Below are 20017 nucleotides of genomic sequence, written 5' to 3'. Positions count from 1 at the left end.
TGGAATTAAATTATTTAATTATTTAGACTTTCATGCTTCTTTGTGCAGATGTGAAAGAATAAATACCCATAAAGTCTCAGAAGTGACACTTATCCTGGGCTGAGTCGTGGTAGCGATGTGGTTTTCTCCCCTGACCTGTCCCAGATAACTGGAACTATAGATGTTTGTCACTCCAGGCAATGTATTGTCCCCTCTGGTTTGTGCTCTGTGGAGAGATGAGGTTATTGTGCAGCCATGAAACTCTTGGGCTTCAACCTTTGGGGTCCCACTCAACCTCACATGAGATTCAAACAGCTTGTTTCTTAACATGCCCTGGAGAATGTTACTAAATCACAGAATCACACAGTGCTTTGGGTTAGAAGGGACTTTAAAGCTCACCTAGTTCCACCCCACCTACCTTCCACTAGCCCAGGCTGCTTGAAGCCGGTTGCTGTGTTAGTAGAACAAGTCCACCTGGTTCCTGGTGTGGTGTTTTATTTATTTATTTAAGTATATTTTCTGTCTTAAATCTAAAACTGAAAGGTCAGAGTCCGATGGGAAGAGGGGTAAAAAGCAGAATTACAGGAATGCAAGAATTAACGTGTGGACACTTGTGTCAGTTTTAAGCTCAGCAGGTCTGTGGCTGAACTGTGCCACAGCGTTTAAACTGTGATGCTTGGATCTAAATGGTTGTAATTCCTTGTCTTGAAACTGAGAGAATGTGAGGTCGAGGAAGGAGGTGTTGGAATGAGCTTGACTCAAGAGAACGCTGGGAGGAAGGAGGAGGGTGGGAAGTGAGAGATGATAACCCCAGCTCTGAGAGAAGCGCTCACAAATCAAGGTGAGGTTCTGCAAAGAGCAGATGGTGGCCCAGGCTTTGAAGTCTTAGTGGTGGCCTTTTAGCAAGCCAAGTGAGAGACGGTGTTCTTTGTTAGAGGTTCTGCTGTGGACCCTCAGTCGTGGCAGGCTCTGAGCAGGGGCAGGAGAGGGCTTAGGCAGGGGCCGTTGGTACCTGCTCATTTCAGGGAGGAACCTGCAGCTGGGTAATACACCCGAGTGTGATGCACTCTGAGTGTGGTGAGTGTATCAGAGTTCAAAGGGTTTCATGTAGCTGCTAAGCAGCTTGGGAGAGAAGATGATAGTCCCACATGCCTTTAGCTCCTTTAGGGTGTGTGTTCCTCTAAGACTACTTAAAGATCAGCTTTGCCTCTGCTTTTACTTCTGTTTCAAACTCTGATTTTGTTACTGAAACTTTATTTGCAGAGAAGAAGGTAGTTCAAATGAACTTTACCAATCCACTGCTGATGAGATGAGGGCCTTCCAACAAGCTGTAGAGAACTTAATGGCCTTTTCAAACCAAAGGAGGACAAGTTTGAGAAGAGCTGGCCTGAGGGCCCTGCAGTTCAGAAGCCTCAGTTCTGAGTGGCAGAGCCAGGAGAAGGGTGATGGGAGCTTCTGTTCAGTTGGAGACTGAAGGCAGTTTAGCTTAATTTCTTTTATTTCTTAGGATGAGAATGTGTTGAATTTGTCTTGCTTGCTAAATCAATAGAATCTCTCCTGATGCTGCTGAGACCACAGTTCTGCTATTGCACTGGAGGCACCTTGCTTCAGAGCTGGGCTCTGATTTTCTAACTATGTCCTGTGTGAGTCCAGCAGCTGTGGGATCCCAACACCTTTGCTCCCCAGGATTGGTCTGAGCTTTTGTCAGTGACTGGTGATGTGTTTGCCCACGGTCATTGTTTTTTTTTGCACTGGCATTAGTACAGCTATGAAATAAAGAGCCATTCATTACATTCATAGTGTGAAGGAGCAAAGTGAAGGCTTGGCAAGGAGTGGCAGTGACTTTCGTCTCCTCTTTGTGTCCATCATGGTGCTGCTGGGACCAGTGGAGAGGTTATAGGGGACTGGTTCAAAACATCTTTTCAGTTTCAACTCTGAAGGCTGCAATGTGGCAGGGAGCCTGCAGTGTGCTGCAGAGCAGCCGCAGCACTGTGACAACCTTAGATTTCTTGTTTATTCATTTATTTAGTTACTAGTGTCTGTGTTTGATCCAGAAGTCTCATTGTTCTGCCTGCCTGCAGGCGGTTGAGGGGGGGGACTGGTGGTTCTGGCAGGCGTGGAGTGGGCTGCTGGAGACAGGGCTGTCTAGAAGTGGGCAGTGGGGAGGGAAGCGTTCTTGTCTGCAGCAAGTCCCCTGCTTCTTAGGTTGGAGGGGCTGCTGCCCCTATGGAAGGGTGCACCAAGTCCCCCCAGGCAGCTCAGGTGTTGCTTTGCCACAGAGGGGCCTGAGATGGGCTGGTGAGACTGCCCTGGCTGTTCTGTGGTGCAGGGACTGTGCTGGCTCTGCGTTGTGCCGTGGCAGTCACAGGGGTGTTTCACACTGGTTCACTTTCTGACCGCATCTGTATTGGTTTGGTTTTGGGCAGTGAATGAAACTGTGCTTTTCTTATGGTCTGTAGAAGTGGCCACTTGGAGAAGGAAAGCAGCTCTGGAGGGAAGGTCACCTTCCTGCTGTAATTTTTTTGGACTGCAGTCCTGCAGACCTTTCTGATATCTTCTGTCCTGCTTTGAGTTCATGGAAGCAAGTCCTTCCACAAATCACAAGACTTTTGTGGTTTTTAAAAGCCCTTTCTTGAAGATTGAGCAGAGCTAGGAATGAGGCTGGGTGTTTCTCCATCATGCTTGGGCAATCTGAAAACCTCCACTGCCCAGATTCCACTTCTTTCTATATTTGTATAAAATAGTGATATAGTTTGAGCAGGTTCCTTTCAACAACAGTATTTCTTGTTTTCCTTATTAATTTTCTAGCTTTACCAGAACATTGTCTTTTGGGTGGTGGTTCTAGTGCAGCAGTTGTGTTACTCCTTTAAAAATGCACCTTAAATCAGTGATGATGGGTTACTGCTGTGTGTCAGTGATTTCAGCTCAGGCCCTTTTAAACTGCCCTCTTGCAGAAAACTGGGATCTTTTTTGCCTGTAAAGAGTCTCCTAGTGTGAAGTTTCCCTTTCTGCACGAGTGTCACCTTCAACAAATAATCAGTGCTTTGAACAAGACAGCTTTTATTCAAGGAGATGGCTTGATAGAACCACACGTATTTGCCAGCTCTGTGTTACTTGGAAGAAAAGCGGGAGAGATGATGTGGTGCAGCCAAATGCAGTTGTGCGTTTGGCTGTCCCTCCTAGTGTCGGTCAGAAGTTGCCACAGGGTCTTCTGGGTCTCATCCGGTCATAGATAAGTGTCCCTGGTATTGCATTTGGCTTTTGAGTCTATAAATTCCATGTTAGAAGTACTGATGCCTTTCTCCAGGAGAGGATTGGAGGATTGGCCGTATGAAATACCAAGGCTTTTTTGGCTTGCAGTAGTTCTTTCTTCCGTGCTGTATAGGGGTTTATTCATTTAGGGAGGCAAAGGCTGGAATATTGTCCATTCCCACAGAGCTGGATGGGGAGAGGGAGCTTCAGGACGTAGGAGCAGCCTGACACTGATGTCCCCAAAGCCCTGCTTAATGTGGCAATTGGCCCCGTTGCCATGTAACAGGGGGTTCCCACTGGTTGCTCCTGCAGCCACTTCCCTTGTGCTGTCCATACCATAGAGTCTCCTGGAGAGTTGCTTCAGGGGACTGGTCAGGCTCAAATTGCCTGTGTCCTAGCCCCCAGCAAGGCTAGAACCGGTGTGAGGAGACAGGAGTGTCCTCAGCCACGTGGGCATCTGCATCTTCACACAGTTTAATTTTTAGCTGGTGCAGCTCTCACTGTAGTTCGTGGCTCAGTGTCCTGGGAGCTGTGGGGGACGCTGGGGCACAGTCACACTCCCCTGGGACCTCACCATGCGAGAGACACATGGTGATGTATGAGCAGGCTCCCTGTGCTACTTGCTGTAGGAGATGAAGGGCAGTTCTGCTGAGCAGAAGGCTTTTCTCCCCTGTTAATTTCATGCTGACTGGCAGGAAGAAGACTTGATACCTAAAAGTTGATTTTTCTCCTGAAAGTGTTAATATAAATGTCAGCCTAAAGCAGTCAGTTGAGATGTGCTGGTGTGGGGACAGCCAGGCCATCGATGTGTAAGTGCTGCAGTGTGAACGACCCAGTCGGGCTTCTCAAATCCCTCTTATTTTTATGTTGGTTTTTGAAGTGACTTTTAATCCTTCAGACATATTGGTCCCTAGGCCCTTTTTTCAAAGAGGAAAAAGAACCCAGCTCGAGCAGTTTTGGTAATAATAGTACTTAGTGCTTAAGAAATGCTGTGGAATTAATCTTCCTGGGCCAGTAAATTGAAATGAAGTTGTATTGATCTTGGTTGAGGAGCAGGAAGGTGACGTGAAATCAGCTTTCCTCTGGGCATAACGCAGCGGCGCCCTCTCTGCAGCTCCTTCATGGCCAGTGAAGGTGGAATTGGTGAACCTGTGAAGTCTGGGTTCAAGCTGAGCCCTGCATTGTGGTTCGTTGCCTCTGCCCTCCCTGCTGAATCAGATGTTGTCCTCCAGGCTGGTCAGACCTACCAAGAAGCAGTGGGAATTAGGTCTCTGTGGTTCTGGGGAAAAGTCTGTTGTGGGATGATGGCTTAGGGATGGGGGGAGATGCTTCTGGTTCCCTGTCCTGCTCCTTCCCACATCCTATCCCCCCGGGCTCAGCGAGGTGTTCCACGTCACTGGGCTAGACCTGTTGGTCTGCCTTCCTGTCACATGGAGAAGTCTTCTGGCCACCCTCTGTTGATTCAAACAGGACAGAGCAATAGAAATAAATAGCCGGTGAGGAGAAGGTGTTCCAAGTTGTCTGAAGTCCTTTGGGCAGCCATGGCCTTTGCTCCCCTGTGCTCCCAGAAGGAAATGGAGAATACTGTGGGTGGCACTGGGTACCTTGGGCCACCTTGGGCCAATGGGAAAGAGCAGCGTTGAGGCTGTGATGCTGTATGATTTGGTGTACCGATTGGCATGTTTTGTGTTTGAGTTATTGCAGGTTCCAATCAATAGTTTGATTATTGTTTTGTTGGTTTCCAGGTTACAAACTGGTTGGGAGCCATTCTGGGGTGAAGCTCTGCTGACGGACAAAGGTAAATGCTCTCTTTCCTTCTCTCATTTTCTAAATTGAAATTAAAAAAGTAGACACTTACTCAGGTAGTAACATTTCCAAATGAAGTATTGTTTAAAAAAGCAGTATTACATTAATGAAACCAAATTTCATCTTCCAAGCTGTAGTTTTACATTTCAAGCTATTAAAATCCTGCTGTGAAGAGTGAGCTTGTGACCGTGGCCAAGAGCTGGGAATCGAATTTTCTGTTGTTTTTTCCTGTGATTCTGCTGTCTGCTAAAATAACTCCTGCCTCCTGAGGTACACAGCAGAGGGAGAACACCCCACAGAGAAGTGGGAAGGTTTCATCAGCGCTGTGAGGTCCCTGAAACAAAGATACTGCAGTCTGTCATTCCAGTGGAATGGGCACACGAGGGCATTTGAACGTGTTGTTGTGGGACTGTGAGCACAGTCTAGTGGGGATCGGATGGAGCAGCCCTGAGAAGAAGGATTTGGGGTTTTGGGTGACGAGAATCTCCCCGTGACCTGGCTTGAGTGTGCGCTTGAGCCCAGAACCCCCCTGTGTGCTGGGCTGCATCCCCCCCCAGGGCGTGAGGAGCAGGTCAAGGGAGATCTCAGGCACAAGTTCTTCCCTGTGAGGCTGGTAAGGCCTTCAGCATTGGTGTTCAATAAACTGTGGCAATCAGTACCTCGTGAAGATGCCGGCACATCCCTAATTTTTGTGGTGTGGCAGGGATGAGTTCCTTGTCTCTTGGCTTTGCTGCATGATTAACTTTGAACAGTTCTGTGAAGGGCAATCCCCAAAGAGAGTGGCTGCAGCGAGGCTTTCCTAGTGAAATGCCTGGCGTCAAGGAACTGGTTCATCATGAGCAGTTTCGCGAGCCCACTGCTGTGTTGTTCTGAATATTTGTGGGACGTCCTGAGCCCACTGATGCTTCTGCTGGTTACTTGAACAAATACTTCTCTCTTCTATCGTTTTTAGCATCAGAGAAGGCCGTGAGATGTCTAAAGAAAATCTTGTCACATTTCATCAGTGCTGTGAATAGAGAGAAAAGCAGAGAACCCATTTTTATTAAAGAACAGGAATTTGATGCAGCACTGTAAAGCAATTTCATGAAGTAAATAGGAGCTGTGTGTGCATAGATAGGAGCCTACTATTTTTAGCTAAAGCAGGAATTGAATGTAAAGTGCTGTAGACACTGACATTGGTTACAGGCAGTGGCTTTGACTCAGATTCACACCAATATGTGAGTATCTTCAGGAGATTTGTTTGAGGCTTGTATCGGGTGCAAGCAGGACCAGGGCTGGAAGCATTAGTTTTGAGTTTCATAGTGATAGCTCAGATTAAAAAGATTGTGTTCTGTCATATTCTGGGAAGCAGCCTAAAAGCTGCAAATTTTAGGAAAAGTGTTGATTTGCCTGTCTTACGAAATCCAGAATATCATAGAATCCTAGAGTGGTTTGGGTTGGAAGGGACCTTAAGGCTCACCCAGCTGCAGCCCCCTGCTATGGGCAGGGACACCTTCCAGTAGAGCAGGTTGCTCCGAGCCCTGTCCAACCTGCCCTTGGTCTCCTCGAATTTGTGAATCTCCTGAAGTCTCTGTTGTTTGAGGAATGGGTGGAATAACCAGCATTTCCCATGTTAATTTTCCAGCTGTATAGCAAGGCTGTGCATATGTTGGGGGTCACCTGCGTGTTCTTTCCCCACTGCTCAGTGGAAACTTCCTTTTGGATGGCCAGGACGCCTCAGGTGGAGGAGGAAGGTAGATTGAAAGGTACCATTGTCACATGGTGGCAGGGGGTTGGAACTGGATGAGCTTTAGGGTCCCTTTCAACCCAAAGCAGTCTGTGATTGCATGATCTGTGTGCTGTGGATTTCTTACATCAGATGTGCCTGGGGAGCAGATTTAAACCTCTGCACTCAGCTTAATGTTCTTGGAATTTGTTTGTGTCTTTCTCTGCTGTTAGTTGATGCTCCGAGGCTCAGGAGGCTGCTACAAGCACACAGTTTATGGAATTGAGAGCCATCGCTGCATGGAGGCCCCAGCGAGCCTGGCCTGTGCCAACAGATGTGTCTTTTGCTGGAGGTCAGCTCTGATGCAGTTCTACTGTGGGACAGGGGCTCTGTTCCACTCTGTCCCTGTGCTGTTCCTGAAGCCTGGGGCAGTGTTACTTGTGTGCCCCTTTAATTTGCAAGTCGGTGGAGGATGGGTTTGAAAGGGAGCAGGTGGCTCCCCCTTCCTGCCTGGACTCCTCCTCTTCCAAGAGCTGCTGGAGCCCATGGGTGTGGGATGGTCGGATGTGAGCTGGGTGGGTGGGCTCCACATCTGGGAGACTGAGGAGGTGCCACCTTCCCTAGAGCTGAGTCCTGTGTCAGACTGGCTGGGAAGCAGTGGAAGGAGGAACTGGGGAGGCAGGAGATACACACCTCTCCGTGTACTGCTCTGCAATTCCCCCTTGGTAGAGGTTTGGTTCCCCCTGGAGATCACTGTCTGAAATTGCATGTGGCTCCTGGTGCACTAGGGAACGTGGGCTGGCCCATCTTGTGCAAAGCCACCGAGGTGCAAAGCAAAATGAGTATCTTTGGTTTGAAACTGGACCGTTTTTCTTACTCCAGGTACCTTCATCACCACCAATTCAGTTGCAATCTCAGTGAGTGAAAAGTGAGGTGATCACTTGGAGGTGATTTGGCCCTTGCCACGGAGCTTTGTAGCTCGAGAGATTTGCACGTGTTGGATCTGTGCAAAAGTAAGGAACTTCTTCCTTCTGTCCAATCTCAACTTCCCCTGTTTAAGTTTTAAGCCGTTATCCCTTGTCCTGTCACTGCAGTCCCTAGTGAAGAGTCCCCCTCCAGCATCCTTGGAGGCCCCCTAGAGACTGGAGGCCCCCTTGTAGACTGGAAAGACAGCTCAATCTAGACTTGTTTCCAGGGAATGAAATGGCTTTGTTAACCTTTGTATTTCTAAACTGCAGGCATGAGTAATAGTGATGGTAATACCCTAATTTTCTGTTGCTGGGCTGGGAAGCAATCAAATGGGCATATTCTCTGGACACAGTTTTGAGGTTAATGTTCTTGGTTTCCCAAAGGAAAATGTAATGATGCTGAGAGTCACATTTGCAATGTAAAGAAAAAGGTATGTGTGTGTGAGAGAGACAGAGAGCAAGACTGAGATGGGGTTTACAGGAAACAATACATGGTCAAGAAGTTTGTTTCCTTCTGTGTGCATTTGCCAGGGGGGATGTTTCCTTTGGCACTCTCCCCTGAAAGGGAGTTCAATGGCCCTGGGAGTGCCCATCACCTCCTTTGTGAGCATGTGAGGGCTGTGGAAGACCAAACAATGCTGACACTGGATGAAGAAACTTGTGGTGAAGTCCTATTTGAAATGAGGCCGTGAGTGTTAAGATACAAGGTGCTTAAGGTATAAGGCTTACAGAAAAAGGGTTGTCTGCAATTTTGAGTTGCAGGCAGAAACTTGTTGGAGTCCCCAAGAATTGTTAGCTGTATTTTAAGCTACCTGCATGAGGCTGGGGTACTTAACGGTCAGATTTAAAATCAACTAAAATTGATGCAGGGGTTTAGAGCTCTCCAAAAACTTCCTGGAACTTTTAAGGTGTGAAAGATTCCTGTAGGAGCACTGTGCTTTCATCTGCAGCAGCTCATTTGGCTGGGCTGGGCTGGGCTTTGACCTCTGCTTCTGTGGCTCAGAAAAAAAACTTCCTTAAATGTGGATTTGTCAGAGGGACACTTGTCCCTTTCCTTCAAATCTTTCTTCTCTAAATCTTGTCCATTGAAAAGGGTTATAATTCATAAATAACATTACAAGAGCTCCTGAGGCTTGCCTTTTCTGGGTAGGACGTGGGAGTCCCTGCTAAATAAGGGCGGAAGAAAGCAAAGTCCCTTTAAAGGTAAGCTCAGGCTGGAGCTTGTGTTTGGCTGCACTGGTGTTCTGTGGGACAAGCCCCGCAGGCGGGGCCTGCAGCTGCAGCAGCTCTCCAGGTTCTTGCTTGCAGTGGTCAGTGCAGTTTGTAGGTGGCTCTCAAGTGCCAGCACATGCTCACCTTGTCCAGTGTCCCCCTGCTCTGTGTGAAGAGCAGCTTTGGAGAGTGGGAGCTGCTTTTTCTTTCCTGTTACAAGGTGAGCCACAGTTTTGCTTCCTTTGCTGATACTGGTGTTGCCAAAGCAGGCCCAGTCTTCACCTGTCCTTGTTTGTGTGTCAGAGGTGCTCTTCTGACGTCCCTCTCTTGCTGTTGGGTTGCAGAGGCTTGGCATGAGATGGGGACTGCATTTTGGTAGGTGCTGTGGATGTGCTGATGAGATGCAATCTTTCCAAAAAGCTCTCTCAACAGAAGAGAGTGGCACTGAGAGAACAGAAGTAGCATTCTCTCAGCTCTACAGAAAGAGCTGGATGCTATAACATGTCATGAAACTGTTTCTGTGTTGCATGGAGTGCTAACATGTGTTCCCAACCATCTGGATTTTTTTCAATGTAATTGTGAAAACCATTTTCTTGTAATAATGCAGTGAAGCTTTTGCCCAAGGAAATGATGTTCCTCTTTGCCACTGGCAGAGCCTTTGCCAGTGCCTGGTGGCAGCGTGGGGCTGGATCTGTGCTCCCTGTGTAGGGCTCAGTTGGGCTGGTCCCTGTGAGCCATCAGCAGTGGCCAAACAAGGATGGGTTGGTAGGTTTTAAAGGAAGAGAACTGTTATGTCTCACCTGCTGTGAACAAACATGCAGGAGAAGCCTAGGTGTGAAGCACAAGGCTTTGCTGGCAAAGCAGTTGGTGTGGTTGTGTGCATGGAACTGGGCTGTGTCCCCCTTCAGAGGGTGAAGTGCCGAATTCCTCCATCCTTTCTGGCCTGTGCTTTTGGCAAGTGGGGCTTTGGGTCGCTGCTTAAATCCCATTTACCTGGATTTTAGTTGTGATTACCCTAGCAGGGAAGAAAGCAGTAAAAGTGTGACTGTATGGCCCAATGTTCAACTGTGAGGGAGTGCCTTTTGGGCGGAGACAGTGTTCCTTGCTGCCAGGCAGGCTTTCTGTGTGACAGCCTTGCCAAGGTTTTCCCTCAGCGCTGGTTCTGTTAGTCCTGGCTCCAGCCCTTGCTTATTGTGTTCTTAATGTGTGTGCCTTTCATTGCCTAAAAGGTCCTGGAACTTTTTGCTGGATGGGGCCACGAGAAGGCGAGGGTTTCCCTCCTGTTTGGTGTTCCTGCAGGCCGTTACCCAAGGCCCCTCTCCAGGTTTCCTGTAGCCCCTTTAGGCACTGGAGCTGCTCTAAGGTCTCCCCTTGAGGAGCCTTCTCTTGTGCAGGTGGAACCAGCCCAGCTCTCTCAGCCTGGCTCCAGAGCAGAGCCGCTCCAGCCCTCGCATCATCTCCATTTCCTCCTCTGGACTCGCTCCAGCAGCTCCACGTCCCTCTTGTGCTGTTGCCCCAGAGCTGGATCAGGACTGCAGGGGGGTCTCCCCAGAACACAGCAGAGGGGGAGAATCCCCTCCCTGAGCTGCTGCTCATGCTCTGAGGTTGCAGCCCAGCACAGGGAGGGGATCTGGGCTCAAGCGCCCACTGAAGCCAGGGCATGGGGAGCTTCTCATAGACCAACACCCCCAAGTGCTTCTTCTCAGGGCTACTTTCAATCCGTTCAACCCCAGTCCAGAGGAGTCCATGGAGATGTTCTGGGGGCTGGAGCACCTGGTGGGAGCTGCCTCTGCCTGTGGGAGGGGCTTGGAGCTGGATGGGTTTTGAGGTCCCTTCAACCCAAACCACTCTGTGATTCCATGGTTAATATTTTACTGCTGAAGCATCTTGCTGATAAATCACATCTCAAGAAACGAGCTTTTAAACCCAACAAATGACAGGTACTTTATAGCGCTGCCTTTGAGGGAAGTTCTGCCGTGTTATAGAAAGCAATGAAATCCTGCCTAAAAATTCAGCCGAGTGAAAGGAAGTAGAAGATGGAAACAGCTTGGACCATGTTGTGTTACTGGTCATTAGAAAACACCTTCCTGAACAGCCTCCCTGAAAGTGTGAGCCAGAGTTTTATTCAAGATGAGTGGGGAAGGTAATAACCTCTGTCCCTAAATGGTCTACTCTCCTACTTCCTTTTCAAGTGCTTACGAGGAGCTGTTTTGCCCTTGAACCTCTGAGTCTCTTGGTTCGTGTTGTTTTGGTTCTTTGGTTGGTTGGGTGGTTTTTCTCTTTCTTTTTCCTTCTGGGGCTCCTTTATTTCTGAAATTTTGCTCAGATCCACAAGAAATCTGTGGTTTCCTTCGTCACGGCCCCAGTTGGTGGGTGGACTCAAACTGGAAGTGTTTGTATGAACTTCTTAGGCATGAAGGAGGCTTGGGTGGGCGATAGCCCATTTGTGAAAAGAAAAGGTGCTCAGTTGATTTTGGGTGGTTGTTTATTCATATCTCCTTTAATATTTCAAAAGCAGCCATAAGGGGCTGACAGATTACAAGCTTTATGAAATATCAAAGTAATTATTTAGACTTTCATGCTTCTTTGTGCAGATGTGAAAGAATAAATACCCATAAAGTCTCAGAAGTGACACTTATCCTGGGCTGAGTCGTGGAAGCAATGTGGTTTTCTCCCCTGACCTGTCCCAGATAACTGGAACTATAGATGCTTGTCACTCCAGGCAATGTATTGTTCCCTCTGGTTTGTGCTCTGTGGAGAGATGAGGTTATTGTGCAGCCCTGAAACTCTTGGGCTTCAACCTTTGGGGTCCCACTCAACCTCACATGAGATTCAAACAGCTTGTTTCTTAACATGCCCTGGAGAATGTTACTAAATCACAGAATCACACAGTGATTTGGGTTAGAAGGGACTTTAAAGCTCACCTAGTTCCACCCCACCTACCTTCCACTAGCCCAGGCTGCTTGAAGCCGGTTGCTGTGCTAGTAAAACAAATCCACCTGGTACCTGGTGTGGTGTTTTATTTATTTATTTAAGTATATTTTCTGTCTTAAATCTAAAACTGAAAGGTCAGAGTCCGATGGGAAGAGGGATAAAAAGCAGAATTACAGTAATGCAAGAATTAATGTGTGGACACTTGTGTCAGTTTTAAGCTCAGCAGGTCTGTGGCTGAACTGTGCCACAGCGTTTAAACTGTGATGCTTGGATCTAAATGGTTGTAATTCCTTGTCTTGAAACAGAGAGAATGTGAGGTCGAGGAAGGAGGTGTTGGAATGAGCTTGACTCAAGAGAACGCTGGGAGGAAGGAGGAGGGTGGGAAGTGAGAGATGATAACCCCAGCAAGCCAAGTGAGAGACGGTGTTCTTTGTTAGAGGTACTGCTGTGGACCCTCAGTCATGGCAGGCTCTGAGCAGGGGCAGGAGAGGGCTTAGGCAGGGGCCGTTGGTACCTGCTCATTTCAGGGAGGAACCTGCAGCTGGGTAATACACCCGAGTATGATGCACTCTGAGTGTGGTGAGTGTATCAGAGTTCAAAGGGTTTCATGTAGCTGCTAAGCAGCTTGGGAGAGAAGATGATAGTCCCACATGCCTTTAGCTCCTTTAGTTTAATTTATTTCTTAGGATGAGAATGTGTTGAATTTTTCTTGCTTGCTAAATCAATAGAATCTCTCCTGATGCTGCTGAGACCACAGTTCTGCTATTGCACTGGAGGCACCTTGCTTCAGAGCTGGGCTCTGATTTTCTAACTATGTCCTGTGTGAGTCCAGCAGCTGTGGGATCCCAACACCTTTGCTCCCCAAGATTGGTCTGAGCTTTTGTCAATGACTGGTGATGTGTTTGCCCACGGTCATTGGTTTTTTTTGCACTGGCATTAGTACAGCTGTAAAATAAAGAACCATTCATTACATTCATAGTACGAAGGAGCAAAGTGAAGGCTTGGCAAGGAGTGGCAGTGACTTTCGTCTCCTCTTTGTGTGCATCATGGTGCTGCTGGGACCAGTGGAGAGGTTATAGGGGACTGGTTCAAAACATCTTTTCAGTTTCAACTCTGAAGGCTGCAATGTGGCAGGGAGCCTGCAGTGTGCTGCAGAGCAGCCGCAGCACTGTTACAACCTTAGATTTCTTGTTTATTCATTTATTTAGTTACTAGTGTCTGTGTTTGATCCAGAAGTCTCATTGTTCTGCCTGCCTGCAGGCGGTTGAGGGGACTGGTGGTTCTGGCAGGCGTGGAGTGGGCTGCTGGAGACAGGGCTGTCTAGAAGTGGGCAGTGGGGAGGGAAGCGTTCTTGTCTGCAGCAAGTCCCCTGCTTCTTAGGTTGGAGGGGCTGCTTCTCTCACTCCTTCCATCTTCCACTGATGATGTGGGAAGGAATGGGAAGATTCAGTTCATAAACAATTGGCTTTGAGACTGGTGCTACAGGCAGGGCTTTGGATTCTTTGATAACGGCTGGTTTTATAGGGCACCAGTCTGGACAATGGCGTGTGGGAAAGATTTGTCTCACAGAGGCAAAAGGATGCTGGGGCACGAATTAGCAGGGCTCATTTGGAGAGCTTTAAACTAGATTCGAAGGGGGATGGGGTTGTAGCTGGGCTTGCCCCAGTGGGGCAGCGCTCCAGAACTGATGAAGACTGGGAGGCCTCCTATAATCCTCGGGTGAAATCGGTGTGCTCAGCTCGCTCCCTGGAATGTCTGTACACCAATGCGCGCAGCATGGGAAATAAGCAGGAGGAGTTGGAAACCTGTGTTAAGTCAGGAGACTATGATCTGGTGGCAATTACAGAGACGTGGTGGGACAGCTCACATGACTGGAATATAGTCATGGAGGGCTATGTCCTTTTCAGGAGACAGGCCAGCCAGGAGGGGTGGTGGGGTTGCTCTTTATGTGCGGGAGGAACTACGATGCACCGAGTTCTGTCCAGGGACAGATGATGAGCGAGTTGAGAGTCTGTGGGTGAGAATTAAGGGGCGGGCTGGCAGGGGGGATACTGTTGTAGGTGTCTGTTACAGACCCCCAGATCAGGGTGAGGAAGTTGACGAGGCCTTCTACAGGCAGCTGAGAGCGGCCTCACAGTCACAGGCTGTGGTCGTCGTGGGGGATTTTAACTTCCCTGATGTTTGCTGGAAGGACCACTCACCAACCCAGCCACAGTCCAGGAGGTTCCTCCAGTGTATGGATGATAACTTCCTCCTGCAAATGGTGGATGAGCCAACCAGGAGAGGAGCGCTGCTGGATCTCATCCTCACTAACAAGGAGGGTCTGGTCGAAGCAGTAAGGGTTGAGGGCTGCTGTCCTGGGTTCAGCAGTAGCAGTCATGTTTCTCCTTCGTGGTAGCTGATGCAGTGCTGTGTTTTGACTACCAGCCTGGGAACAATGTTGGTGAAACCGATGTTTTCGGTTGTTGCTAAGTGATGTTTACCCTGACCAAGGACTTTGTGAGGCTCATGCTCTGCCAGGGAGGAGGGGAAGCAGGGAGGAAGCAGACAGGGCACCTGACCCAGGCTAGCCAGGGAGGTATTCCATACCACAGCACCAAAACAGACCCAAACCAGGCCAAAAACTGACCCAAACCGACTCAAAACCAGCCCAAAACCACCCTGTCCTGCTTCTGCTATGGGATACAGGGTCAGAGGATCCAAATAGCCCCAAACTTGACAAAACGAACCCAACACACCCCCAAAACAGCCCACAACACCTCAAAACCACCTTCTTCTGCTTCTCCTATGGGGTACAGGGTCAGAGCCCAAAAACAGACTGAAAAAAAAACCGAAAACAGGAGAAAACCACCCCAAAACCACGTTGTCCTGCTTCTCCTGTGGGATACACGGTCACAGCCCTGAAACAGAACGAAAACAAGCCAAGTATGACCCAAATCACACCAAACCAGCTCCAAAACCCCCAAACCAACCCAAACCCACCTTGTCCTGCTTCTCCTATGGAACACAGGGTCAGAGCCCCAAAAAAGACACAAAGCATGACAAAAATAGGACAAAACCACCCCAAAACCTCTTTGTCCTGCTTCTCCTGTGGGATACATGGTCAGAGGCCTGAAACAGACCCGAAACAGGACAAAAACACCCCAAAACACCTCAAAAAGCAGGACAAAATCACCTTGTCCTCCTTCTGCTATGAGATACAGTGTCAGGGCCCCAAAACAGACCTAAAACAGAACAAAAAAGCCCCAAAACCACCTTGTCCTGCTTCTCCTATGAGATGCAGGGTCAAAGCCACAAAAAAGACAAAAAAAATGACAAAAATAGGACAAAACCACCCCAAAACCTCCTTGTCCTGCTTCTCCTATGGAACACAGGGTCAGAGCCCCAAAAAAGACACAAAACATGACAAAAATAGGACAAAACCACCCCAAAACCACCTTGTCCTGCTTCTCCTATGGAACACAGGGTCAGAGCCCCAAAAAAGACACAAAACATGACAAAGATAGGACAAAACCACCCCAAAACCTCCTTGTCCTGCTTCTCCTGTGGCATACAGGGTCAGAGCCCTGAAACAGACCTAAAACAGGACAAAAACACTCCAAAAACCCCAAAACCAGCTCCAAAACCCCCAAACCACCCCAAAACCACCTTGTCCTGCTTCTCCTATGGAACACAAAGTCAGAGCCTCAAAAAAGACACAAAACATGACAAAAATTGGACAAAACCACCCCAAAACTACCTTGTCCTGCTTCTCCTATGGCATACTGAGTCAGAGTCCCAAAACGCACCCAAAGAACCCCCAAAGCAGGACAAAACCACTCCAAGGCCACCTTGTCCTGCTTCTCCTGTGGGATACATGGTCAGAGGCCTGAAACAGACCCAAAACAGGCCAAGTACAACCCAAATCACCCCAAAACCAGCTCCAAAACCCCCAAACCACCCCAAAACCACCTTGTCCTGCTTCTCCTATGGCATACAGGGTCACAGCCCTGAAACAGACCCAAAACAGGCCAAGTATGTCCCAAATCACTCCAAAACCAGCTCCAAAACCCCCAAACCAACCCAAAACCACCTTGTCCTGCTTCTCCTATGGAACACAGGGTCAGAGCCCCAAAAAAGACACAAAACATGACAAAGATAGGACAAAACCACCCCAAAACCTCCTTGTCCTGCTTCTCCTGTGGGATACAGGGTCAGAGGCCTGAAACAGACCCAAAACAGGACAAAAACACTCCAAAAACCCCAAAAACAACCCAAAACCACCTTGTCCTGCTTCTTCTATAGGACACAAGGTCAGAGCCTCAAAACAGACCCAAAACAGGCCAAAAACACCCCAAAACACCCCAAAAAGCAGGACAAAACCACCTTGTCCTCCTTCTGCTATGAGATACAGTGTCAGGGCCCCAAAACAGACCTAAAACAGAACAAAAAAGCCCCAAAACCTCCTTGTCCTGCTTCTCCTGTGGGATACAGGGTCAGAGGCCTGAAACAGACCCAAAACAGGACAAAAACACTCCAGAAACCCCAAAACCAGCTCCAAAACCCCCAAACCAACCCAAAACCACCTTGTCCTGCTTCTTCTGTAGGACACAGGGTCAGAGCCTCAAAACAGACCCAAAACAGGCCAAAAACACCCCAAAACACCCCAAAAAGCAGGACAAAACGTCCTTGTCCTCCTTCTGCTATGAGATACGGTGTCAGGGCTGCAAAACAGACCTAAAACAGAACAAAAATGCCCCAAAACCATCTTCTCCTGCTTCTCCTATGAGATGCAGGGTCAGAGCCACAAAAAAAAGACAAAAAACATGACAAAAATTGGACAAAACCACCCCAAAACCACCTTGTCCTGCTTCTCCTGTGGGATACAGGGTCAGAGCCCTGAAACAGACCCAAAACAGGACAAAAACACTCCAAAAACCCCCAAACCAACCCAAAACCACCTTGTCCTGCTTCTTCTATAGGACACAAGGTAAGAGCCTCAAAACAGACCCAAAACAGGCCAAAAACACCCCAAAACATCCCAAAAAGCAGGACAAAACCACCTTGTCCTCCTTCTGCTATGAGATACAGTGTCAGGGCCCAAAACAGACCTAAAACAGAACAAAAAAGCCCCAAAACCTCCTTGTCCTGCTTGTCCTGTGGGATACAGGGTCACAGCCCTGAAACAGACCCAAAACAGGCCAAGTATGTCCAAAATCACTCCAAAACCAGCTCCAAAACCCCCAAACCAACCCAAAACCACCTTGTCCTGCTTCTCCTATGGAACACAGGGTCAGAGCCCCAAAAAAAGACACAAAACATGACAAAGATAGGACAAAACCACCCCAAAACCTCCTTGTCCTGCTTCTCCTGTGGGATACAGGTCAGAGGCCTGAAAACAGACCAAAACAGGACAAAAACACTCCAAAAACCCCAAAACCAACCCAAAACCACCTTGTCCTGCTTCTTCTATAGGACACAAGGTCAGAGCCTCAAAACAGACCCAAAACAGGCCAAAAACACCCCAAAACACCCCAAAAAGCAGGACAAAACCACCTTGTCCTCCTTCTGCTATGAGATACAGTGTCAGGGCCCCAAAACAGACCTAAAACAGAACAAAAAGCCCCAAAACCTCCTTGTCCTGCTTCTCCTGTGGGATACAGGGTCAGAGGCCTGAAACAGACCCAAAACAGGACAAAAACACTCCAGAAACCCCAAAACCATCTCCAAAACCCCCAAACCAACCCAAAACCACCTTGTCCTGCTTCTTCTGTAGGACACAGGGTCAGAGCCTCAAAACAGACCCAAAACAGGCCAAAAACACCCCAAAAAAATCCCAAAAAGCAGGACAAAACGTCCTTGTCCTCCTTCTGCTATGAGATACAGTATCAGGGCCCCAAAACAGACCTAAAACAGAACAAATTGCCCCAAAACCATCTTTTCCTGCTTCTCCTATGAGATGCAGGGGTCAGAGCCTCAAAAAGACAAAAACATGACAAAAATAGAACAAAAACCACCCCAAACCCCAACGTGTCCTGCTTCTCATATGGAACACAGGGTCAGAGCCCCAAAAAAGACACAAAACATGACAAAAAATAGGACAAAACCACCCAAAAACTACCTTGTCCTGCTTCTCCTGTGGGATACAGGTCAGAGCCCTGAACAGACCCAAACAGGACAAAAACACTCCAAAAACCCCAAAACAGGCTCCAAAACCCCCAAACCACCCCAAAACCAACTTGTCCTGCTTCTCCTATGGAACACAGGGTCAGAGCCTCAAAAAAGACACAAAACATGACAAAAATTGGACAAAACCACCCCAAAACCACCTTGTCCTGCTTCTCCTGTGGGATACAGGGGTCAGAGCCCTGAAACAGACCCAAAACAGGACAAAAACACTCCAAAAACCCCCAAACCAACCCAAAACCACCTTGTCCTGCTTCTTCTATAGGACACAAGGTCAGAGCCTCAAAACAGACCCAAAACAGGCCAAAAAACACCCCAAAACACCCCAAAAGCAGGACAAAACCACCTTGTCCTCCTTCTGCTATGAGATACAGTGTCAGGGCCCCAAAACAGACCTAAAACAGAACAAAAAAGCCCCAAAACCTCCTTGTCCTGCTTCTCCTGTGGGATACAGGGTCAGAGGCCTGAAACAGACCAAAAACAGGACAAAAACACTCCAGAAACACCAAAACCAGCTCCAAAACCCCCAAACCAACCCAAAACCACCTTGTCCTGCTTCTTCTGTAGGACACAGGGTCAGAGCCTCAAAACAGACCCAAAACAGGCAAAAACAACCCAAAACATCCCCAAAAGCAGGACAAAACGTCCTTGTCCTCCTTCTGCTATGAGATACGGTGTCAGGGCTGCAAAACAGACCTAAAACAGAACAAAAATGGCCCCAAAAACCATCTTCTCCTGCTTCTCCTATGAGATGCAGGGGTCAGAGCCACAAAAAAAAGACAAAAAACATGACAAAAATAGGACAAAAGCACCCCAAAACCAACTTGTCCTGCTTCTCCTGTGGGATACAGGGTCAGAGCCTCAAAAAAGACACAAAACATGACAAAAATTGGACAAAACCACCCAAAACCACCTTGTCCTGCTTCTCCTGTGGGATACAGGGTCAGAGCCCTGAAACAGACCCAAAACAGGACAAAAACACTCCAAAAACCCCAAAACAACCCAAAACCACCTTGTCCTGCTTCTTCTATAGGACACAAGGTAAGAGCCTCAAAAACAGACCCAAAACAGGCCAAAAACACCCCAAAACATCCAAAAAGCAGGACAAAACCACCTTGTCCGCCTTCTGCTATGAGATACAGTGTCAGGGCCCAAAACAGACCTAAAAACAGAACAAAAAAGCCCCAAAAGCTCCTTGTCCTGCTTCTCCTGTGGGATACAGGGTCACAGCCCTGAACAGACCCAAAACAGGCCAAGTATGTCCCAAATCCACTCCAAAACCAGCTCCAAAACCCCCAAACCACCCCAAAACCAACTTGTCCTGCTTCTCCTATGGAACACAGGGTCAGAGCCCCCAAAAAGACACAAAACATGACAAAAATAGGACAAAACCACCCAAAAACTACCTTGTCCTGCTTCTCCTGTGGGATACAGGGTCACAGCCCTGAAACAGACCCAAAACAGGACAAAAACACTCCAAAAACCCCAAAAACAACCCAAAACCACCTTGTCCTGCTTCTTCTATAGGACAGAAGGTCAGAGCCCTCAAAACAGACCCAAAACAGGCCAAAAAACACCCCAAAACACCCCAAAAAAGCAGGACAAAACCACCTTGTCCTCCTTCTGCTATGAGATACAGTGTCAGGGCCCCAAAACAGACCTAAAACAGAACAAAAAAGCCCCAAAACCTCCTTGTCCTGCTTCTCCTGTGGGATACAGGGTCAGAGGCCTGAAACAGACCCAAAACAGGACAAAAACACTCCAGAAAACCCCAAAACCAGCTCCAAAACCCCCAAACCAACCCAAAACCACCTTGTCCTGCTTCTTCTGTAGGACATAAGGGTCAGAGCCTCAAAACAGACCCAAAACAGGCCAAAAACACCCCAAAACATCCCAAAAAGCAGGAACAAAACCACCTTGTCCTCCTTCTGCTATGAGATACAGTGTCAGGGCCCCAAAACAGACCTAAAACAGAACAAAAAAGCCCAAAACCTCC

The 20017-nt window shown here is 48.2% G+C and overlaps 1 long non-coding RNA gene across 1 annotated transcript; it reads left to right on the top strand.

Annotated features, from left to right (window-relative positions):
- Positions 1-748: 748 nt before the first annotated feature.
- LOC133263678 (uncharacterized) lies at positions 749-5489 on the top strand. The gene is made up of 3 exons (XR_009741519.1): positions 749-820; positions 1529-1686; positions 4977-5489. It is a non-coding gene; the product is annotated as an uncharacterized LOC133263678 (long non-coding RNA).
- The last annotated feature ends 14528 nt before the right edge of the window (positions 5490-20017 follow it).

Source organism: Pezoporus flaviventris, unplaced genomic scaffold, assembly GCF_033815535.1.
Source record: "Pezoporus flaviventris isolate CSIRO_AGI_PZ_B2104156 unplaced genomic scaffold, CSIRO_AGI_Pfla_v1 ptg000411l, whole genome shotgun sequence".
NCBI lineage: Eukaryota > Metazoa > Chordata > Aves > Psittaciformes > Psittacidae > Pezoporus > Pezoporus flaviventris.
This window is presented reverse-complemented; position numbering and strand designations above follow the sequence as displayed.